Here is a 9,602-nt window from a genome sequence, read left to right as displayed (position 1 = left end):
TTTGTATCTACATTTCATTCTCGCTCCACATGTAATGTTTCTCCTAGATTTTTAAAATCGCTTGTTGTGTTAACTTCATTAGTCTTAATACTTAACCACTAATTATTTTATTATTAATATGGAATTATTATTAAATCGTTGTTTTCCTATTCCCGCTCCACTCATTTTTTTATCTGTAATGAACGAAATTTAGTTCTTCAGATTCGCTTTTATTCTTTTTAACTACGAAAAACAAATATTAATTTGTATTAACAACATTTACGAAGTGGACATAGTGATTTGTATTAAAGAGACTATCAAATGGCCGTAGTGCTTTACAATCATATTTCAACTGATTTACGACTCATTATTTCATGTTTCTTCGAATCGTATTTTTTCTATTCATATTTAGTTGATTTCCAAATTAAAAATCTCAATTTGCAGATTGCTGTATCATCCCTACAATGGGGCTAGGTCTAGTGAGTATGGAGGATAATGAAGAAATTCCAATTCCTGTAATTTGCCTCTGTCAACAATGATTTTTTTTTATACAATGAGCTATTATTCTTATTATTGAAGAATTATAGATTAATAAGATTGAAAGGGGGCTAGTTAAGACAATATTTGCAAGCCTGCTAAAAAGTTTGTCAAGCATTATGTAGAAAATTATTTAAAGCTTTTTTTTTTTTTATTAAAATTTGAAATTCGGTCTTTATTTTGAATTATAAATGACTTTTTATCATCCAAATACTTTTTTTTGCTTAAGCTCATTCAATTTTTTGTTAATTGAAAAAAAAATTAATTTTCTATTATTGTCATGTAGTTCCTAATTAGCGATGTATACACCAAGACTGAAGAAATAAGGGCTGAAAATATAAGTGATTTATTGCGTTTATTTACATTGTAGTAATTTTATTACATCTCTTATTATAATGGGTAAATCTCTTTTTTCCGATTGATCCGCAGCTGATTTAATTCTTTTGGGTGATTTTTGGAAAGGATTCTAATTTCCATAACTCCTTCTTCTCTGCGCCCCTGCATTAATAACATTATAACGAACAAACTATTCCATTTCGTTTATTAAATCCGGAATCTCGTTAAATGAGAGCTCGTTATTAGTGAGTTAAATTAAACGTATTTATAAAATGCATGATAAATATACTATTGTATTTTGACGAAACTTTAATATGCAATAGAGTATAAAATATGTATTGAAATATTTCATCAAAGAAGAAAAATATCATATGTAACTAACAGTAGAGGGTTCACTTTAGAACATATCAAATTTTCATGCCATTTGAATGATTTTTCGCAGTTCTATGAAAATTTGAATTTAGACCTTTNTATATATATATATTATTTCAATTACAAATTCAATTTTTTAGATATATTTCTTTCGAGTCTAGTTTCCTGGTTGTCACAAGCATAATGAAAATTTTCATCGTTTTAGTAACACTACTTTTTTAACGTTTCCGTCTGTGTACGAACCCTGAGGATTGTAGAGTTATTAGTAATATAAATATGTTACTACATAAAAAAGACGCTCTTTTTTTTCCAATATTACTACTTTTTAAATTTTCTAAGCTGTGTACGAACCCCGAAAGATGTAGAATTAATCGAAGTAAAAATATATAACTATAGGAAAATCAGAACACTCTTTTTCATCTTATCAGTACTACCACTTTTTAAATTTTTCCAGCTGTGTACGAACCTCGAGAAATGAAGGATTAATAGAAGTAAAAATATGTAACTACAGGAAAATCAGAACACTTTTTTTTTTAAATCTTATCAGCACAACCACTTTAAATTTTTCGGGCTGTTTATGAACCTCGAGGAATCTAGAATATGTAACTAGTATATGTAGAAAAATAAAGATATGTAACTACAGGAAAACAAAAACGCCCTTTTTCATCTTATCAATACTACCACTTTTTAAATTTTTCCAGCTGTGTACGAATCTTGAAAAATGTGGAATCAATAGAAGTAAAAATATATAACTACAGTTAAATCAGAACACTTTTTTTCATCTTATCAGCACAACCACTTTTTAAATTTTCTAAGCTGTGTACAAACCCCGAAAGATGTAGAATTAATTAATAGAAGTAAAAATATATAACTATAGGAAAATCAGAACACTCTTTTTCATCTTATCAGTACTACCACTTTTTAAATTTTTCCAGCTGCGTACGAATCTTGAAAAATTTAGAATCAATAGAAGTAAAAATATATAACTACAGGAAAATCAGAACACTTTTTTTTTATCTTATCAGCACAACCACTTTTTAAATTTTTCGGGATGTTTATGAACCTCGAGGAATCTAGAATTAATAAAAATAAAGATATGTAACTACAGGAAAACTAAAACGCTCTTTTTCATCTTATCAATACTACCACTTTTTAAATTTTTCCAGCTGTGTACGAATCTTGAAAAATGTGAAATCAATAGAAGTAAAAATATATAACTACAGTAAAATCAGAACACTTTTTTTTCATCTTATCAGCACAACCATTTTTTAAATTTTTTCGGCTGTTTATGAACATCGAGGAATGTAGAGCTAACAGCTAGGCAATGCCCGTTTGCTTGTTTATTTTGTAGCCAGACATCCGCTCTGCATATGCGTTGTTCATTTTCGTTATGATTCTTAAAACATATTTTTTAATGAATTAAACATTGTGTTATGATTCTTCTTACATTTTCGTTTTTTAGGCACTTAACTTAAAAGTATATTGGGCTAATATATATCAGGCAGTGACACTTAATCAAGAAAAACATCAGAGTAGGGTAGACTGGGGAAATGTGTACCTGGAAATGGCGCTTAAAGAACAAGAGTGTAAGGTAAACCGGGATTTTCCTGATTCCCTTGATTACCTCCTTCACTTCCCTTGTTTAATCTGATCATTTAAAGCAATAAACAATGATTATTAATAATAGCCGTATTCCATAATCTAATATTTTTATTAATCTTTTGTAACGATAGTATAATTTATGAACGCAAGTTTTCAAAAATTATCATTCATTAATAGATATAGTTATATACATAAGAAAACAAATTGAACTTCTTGAGCTATTATTTTAAATTAAAACATTAGTATAAATCCGTATTTCACGCAGTTCTTAAGTTTTCTACTCTATTTCCCTGCAACGACAGATTTATTTTATAAAAATTACGTTAGAGTTAGAGTAGTCTATAAAAATTACGTAAAGTTTCAATGAATTATGCCTTATTAATCCCATTGACCAAACTTCTCTGGCAATCATTAATAATAGTTAATGTGCTTAATTTGTCGCATTTATTAACAAAAAAACCAGATTGTTTATTAATTATTACCAGTTATTATAAGCAATGACCAGATTTATTACTTAAATCATAACAGATATATGGATGTTTTTATAAAGCTGAAAGAGTAGCAAAATATAAATATTTTTCTGTATCCTAGGGGAAACTTAGCAACCACCTTATGATTTCTTCCACGTCCTCGCAGCCTTGTTATAAAAGGAAAAATATCTTGAGACAAAAGTCTTAAATATAGTATTTGCGATGGAAAAAAAAACTCAACTTGCATATTATTAATTTTCATTCCTGTTTTTCATAGCTATGATTTAAGTTATTTCAAATTTACGATGTTTTTTGTCAGTTTTTACCTTACTTTTTAACATTAGTCACCACGTGACAAGTGATGGTATAATCTCAGAGAAAAGAATACGTAACACATCGAAGCCAGATAAGTGAACGTTTCCTGCATTTTATTATTTTTATTCTTCTTTTCTTCTCTCCCCTTCTTTATTCTGATAGAATAAAGAAAAGTAAAAGAAGGCAGCAGAATTACTTCTACTCCACCACTTGCAGATAAGACTTGTAAGGCGCATCGTTTTATTCATCTTTCAATTATCTAAACAAACGGAGAGGCTTAAGGTCAAAATTTTTGTGGAGTGATTTTTCCACGAGTATATATATAAAAAAATAATAACAACAAAATGGTATCAGGGAAGTCTTAAAAAACTCGACATAATCCTTACAGATGCCGGTGGATAGATACCTGTTACTTTCTGCTCTCCCGGATTACTCTTAAATAATGTAAGTAATTTCACATATTACTCTAAGCGCACAATCTGACTGACTATATACTTACTAATCAAATTGAATTATAATGATTAAAGTAAATAAAGTAACTGAATTTTTAAATTTTTATTATTTTACATACAAGGCTAGTTTAGGGGAAAGTTAATACAGTTTTGAGAGCTGAAGCTTTAAGCAAACGGAACATTTCAAGCAAATATTTTGAAAAATATTTTTTAATTTCTCTGAGTCGGAATAACATTTCTGTATAAATTTATTTTCATTTAATGAAGTAGAAAAATTTATTTACTCATAATTAATTCCAGCTCCGAAACTTTTAACATGAAATAACTTGGACTACCATTACATTTAAAATATGTTGAAGCAATCCTAGTTATTTTATTACATGGGCTGTAGGTAAATGAAACGCCTTCTCACAATGACGACAAATCTATTNATAAGTCATTCCCTCACTTGTCCCCACTGTTGATTTAAAAAAAGAAAAAATTGTTTCTGAAATAAAAATAAAAAAATTTACAAATTTGTGTTTTTTTATTTCAGACTACTGAAATATAGAATTCAGAAAATCAATTTTAAATTTAATTTCTGATAAAAATATTAACACAGCACCATTTTAAACTTTGTCCCTAGTGTTTGGAGTCATTCCCTCACAACAATGTTCTTATCACCTGCAAGCTTCTTAGAATAAAAATATTTTAATAAAAAATTTAGCAGTTAACAACTGGCATCATAGAACAAAATTGCAGTATGTTTCCATCTTCAACTTGCTGTGGCTTTTTTACGCTTTTTTTTCTATGTTCAGCAACCATCATATAAACAATTGCACAAAACACGTTTGCAGTCCCACAATCTAACAGCAAAACTTCTGATTTCATCGAGAAAGTGGATAATTATATGTTGCTTTCTTGTATGAATATAATGGTATGTGATTGATTTCAGAAATTAATTAGGCCTAACTGTTATTTCTAAATTTTATTAGATTTGTCATTCCCTCACTAGTGTATAAAGTGAGGGAATGATGCTGAATTGAGGGAATGATTTAAGATGAGTATATTATAAATTTTTGTTTTGTTCAATCGTGCCAGCTAATTTTATTTCCAAACCTTTAGAAACTATTAAGTATATAAAACTAAATTATAATAAATGTTAGATATACTTAATATGTAATCATTTTCAAACTTGAGGTAGCTATAATTTAGAGAAAAACATGTATTAGAATAAAATATCATTCCCTCACTTATTAAACAGCGAAATTAATTAATTTATTTAAATATTAAGTATAATTTAAAGGATATATACTTTCTTTATAATGCCATTACATATTTCTATTAATATAAAAATTTTCTGAGCTTTTTATTCACTTTACTTTTTTGGGATTTTATGAACTGAAAAATGACAGTTTTCGTGAGAATGACCCATATACATATATTAGAACTTTACTTAGGCATTTGTCTATATGACTTTATAACAACTGTTTCAATTACTTGTGTTTAGTAGGGGACAAATTAAAGTGATATAGCAAGCTAATACCTGATTCACTTTTCACCGTCACTTAAAACACAGTAAAGTATCTAGCAGGTCTTCTTTTCGTATGTTTTAAATATTTAAATGTAATGTAATAAAAGTATATTGAATCAAATTTGTTAAAACATTAATCAAGCATGAATGCAAAACTTTTGTTATCACATTAATCAAGCATGAATGCAAAACTTTTATTATCACATTAAATATAAAAATAAAATCTTTCGAAAATCCAAAACAGTTGGCAGGTAAGTATTACTCTTTATACTGCTAGAAAAAATATTTTCTGAAATAACGGAGAATCCGTTGCAGTTGAAGTCTCTGCATGCCCTCTTTCGCATTTTGTTTCTCATCTATTGCTGGTGGAAGAGTTCTTATAAAATGGGGCATGGTTTAAGATTGTGCGAACCCTCGATTTTTGAAACTAGTTTTTTACCAATTTAGGGAGGAAAGAAGAGAATTTTTGGTAAGTAAATGATATTGATTGATAGCAAGCATAGCACTCTTAAAAATATCTAAACAAAATCAGAAAATCATCAGTATCAATAATCAATTAAAATGTAGCAACTAATTTGGAACATAGGGAGTACTATTTTTCCTGAAATCAGCAACTCAAAAACTATCAGTGATTGGTTTCTAAACACTTTTTTATTGATTGCAGGATTATGTTTTTAAAATGTTTAAATTCCGTATTGAAGAATATTTTTTGGGTAAAAAAATTAATTCACTTACAAACTAAACTAGAACTTTAGGGGAAAAACTAAAAATTTCATTATTACAGAGAAAAATCTTCATCATAAAGCTTTGGTATTCATAGTCTCATACGTATCTACGATAAACGTACTTCCAAAGACATTACTTTCACTGTTTTAATGCAAAATTGCGTATAAAAATAGTAAATTTATATATTATAAATTCATTTAATAATGAATGTTATAGCAAAATTGAACGTGATATTCAGACCCAAATTGTTATTTTTAGGCTTGATATGGAGGGCTTATAGGCTTATAGTTATGTTAAAATTATCTGCAAGTTAAAATTAAAATATTAGCCAAAGGTATCTGTTGCAGATCCTAGTTCAAAGTTAAAGAAACAAACATTTGTTTGATAGTCCGTTTTGTAACAGTAAAACATCGTTTATACTAGTATCTAATTTCAACACTTTTTTCTAACTTATCTTTCGAGTTTACTTAGTATTTTTGTCTGGTATTTTTATTTTGTCTTAGTATTTTTGCCGGTGTCGTAACGTTATGCCGGATATCTTATAACTCCAGAACCTTTAGTGCTAGGGTTCTGAAATTTGGGCATCGACTACAATGATAAGAACAATTTTAGCCCTCGATCCTGAAAATCGTTAAAAAAAACTTTTATTAGTCCGTTTGGGAGAGATTTTTTTTGAAAAACTATTTTTCCTCATTGATTTTATATTAGCCATTGTTATAAACAAAGCAGTTATTTGATGTTATTCAAAATCCAAAGACTTTTCATTTGCTTTCTTTAAAAATTTCATTAAAAAAAGTCTTACATCACATTTTAAGATAAATTTTATAAGAAACGAACATTACATGGAAAATTAACTGAAGCTATTTCAATTCGATTCTTATAAGATCAACAGGGTTCCCGCAGGCCTTGAAAATTTTAAAAAATGGTAACGAAAATAAAACCGATGTCTATATTTTAATTTCTATGTAACCACCACTAAAAATTGTTTTCCAAAGAAAGTATATATGCATGAAAATTCCAATTTGCTAAACCACTTAAGGATAAAATGGTATATTAAAATAAGACATTTATTCTAGCATTAACCTAAATTTACTAATACTACAAAAAATTTTCAAGGACCACGGGAAACCTGGATCAAAGTCTCCACGGGCGACTTAAAATGCAAAAGTGATGAATTTATTAAAAAAAATTAAAATTAGCAACTTCTTATGGCATATTTCTTTCAGCAAATTTGAAGCTTAAGTCATAGTGGTGGTTACGATTGAGTAATTAAAGAGATAATAAATAAATAAAAGTGAATTGAGTTTCTGCCCTTTTTAACATTAATAATCACCTATGGCATCCTGTAAGTTACATGCAATTTTTTTATTTCTTATTTTTCAGCGCAACACCTTGGAAAAGTTATTATTATTATTATTTTTTTTTTAAAATTAAAATTATTTTATATAATAAGTATTGCACCGCTTTTTATTGTTACAATTCCGATGGCAAACTACGCACTATAAAAAGTATTGCATATTCGCAGGAATTAAATGAAAAAAATAATTTTATAACCCACCTTATTTTAAAATTTGCACGCAATATTTTTCAAATGTTACTAGACGCTTTCGATAGTAGGCCAATGACAGCTTATTTTTGTAGCTTCGCAACTTTATCTAAAATGTAAGATATCTCATTTTCTTTTCACTCCTGTCTGCATTCCAGTTACCAGAAAGAGCCACCTTAAAGATAAAACTAGAAGATGGATGGGAAAAGGGCCATTAACGGCCTCGGGCTCCCAGATAAATTTCGATGCCTTCGATAACGCAAAAATTTTCAGTTTATGCATTCATGAAGTTCTTTTCTTTTCATTGAAAGAACTGCTACCTAGTGCTTATACGTAAGAAAGAAAATAATTGGTAGCAGGAATTTTTCAGCTTTTCTGAAGCTGCCTCCCCAATTTCCAGAAATATTTTAGAGAAAAGTCGAGGACACAAAATATTTCAACTAATTGCTATTTAAATTTTGTAACGCAGATATTATTAGCTGTAATACAGATATTTAATTTGTAAATTAAATATCTGTATTACAAACTGTACATATCTGTATTATATTACTACAGCTAAAATTCCTATTCTGTATTCATAAAATTGATGACCATAAAATTTACGATAACTTCATAGAAAACAGTTGCCATCACTTTTTCTTAAAGTCTCCAGACTACGGTCACCCTGGGAATTTTTGGCAGGAATGTGACGCTTACCGCCACTCAAAATTAAAATCACGAGAAAGGGCTAAAATTAGATTTCTAGAACATCTCAAAGTCTTCGATTAAATGAAACTACCGTGGGAAATGTCCATCGGCAAATAGTAACTTAAATACGGATTGAGTAATTCAAATAAACAATTAGGTTAAATTCTTAGAATGCCACCCCTATCATGGGACTAACTCGAAAACACCATTAACTTTTGAACTTACCTTTCCACAAATTTGTAAGTTCTTATCACGCAAAAATAGTGACTATAAAAGCAGCAGAAGGAAAGGGTTAGGGGAACAATCAAAGTGAGTCTACTCTAGGCAGATACCGAAAGTAAACCACCATGAATAAACTTGTTAAGTCTCTCCACCTATTCTAAAACAATTTAAGCACTAAGGTTATAATGCTAAAATGGTTTAATTGAAAATGAAATATTATTTGTTTAAATTTAAGACGAGTAAATTTCCTTTATTTAATTTAATTACAAAAACTAAATGATACGGCCTAAAAGTACCACAACTCATGAAGAGTTACGTCATTGTTTATTTTAGCATTTGAAGTTTCTTACATCATAGAAAAAAAACTTTCAGTAAAGTAGTATATATATATATATTTATATATATGTGTGTTTAGGATGTTGCTCTTTGAGCCTATTATTATGGAATTAAACAATTATTACAATTTAGCGCCTGGTAAAAAATGTGTTCAATATTTAAATTATTCTTCATGTTGTACCCGGTACGGAGAGCCTAAATCAGAGGGGAACTTCGGATCGACATCCTGCTACTCTGAAAGCAAAAGCGAAAGCAAACGATTTCTTGAATTGCATTCTATTCCCGATACTTTACCTTCCTATAAAGCGTGTGATGATAAAAGATGCAAAACTTGCCCTAATATTGATAAAAAACATACTGTTCTTTATAACGTTAGCTCCAAATCTTTTTGTAAAATTAAAAATGTTATTTATATGTTAACCTGTGGTTTCTGTAATATGAAATATGTTGGACAAACTAGTAACTCACTTAACATTCGAATTAATCAACACCGTTCTGATATTAACAGT

At 28.7% G+C, this 9,602-nt stretch overlaps 1 protein-coding gene across 1 annotated transcript in view; it reads left to right on the top strand.

Moving 5' to 3' along the window:
• The first annotated feature begins 3,763 nt into the window (after positions 1–3,763).
• LOC107443403 (polyamine-transporting ATPase 13A3) overlaps positions 3,764–9,602 on the top strand; it is a 70,852-nt gene continuing 65,013 nt past the window's right edge. Inside the window, exon 1 of the mRNA XM_016057250.4 lies at positions 3,764–4,055. The gene's annotated coding sequence lies outside the window, so the exon portion shown is untranslated. The remainder of the gene's footprint in view (positions 4,056–9,602) is intronic.

The sequence above is a fragment of the Parasteatoda tepidariorum genome, chromosome 4 (assembly GCF_043381705.1).
Source record: "Parasteatoda tepidariorum isolate YZ-2023 chromosome 4, CAS_Ptep_4.0, whole genome shotgun sequence".
NCBI classification, from domain to species: domain Eukaryota; kingdom Metazoa; phylum Arthropoda; class Arachnida; order Araneae; family Theridiidae; genus Parasteatoda; species Parasteatoda tepidariorum.
Note: the sequence above shows the minus strand (reverse complement) of the source record. Positions and strands in the feature narration are given on the sequence as shown.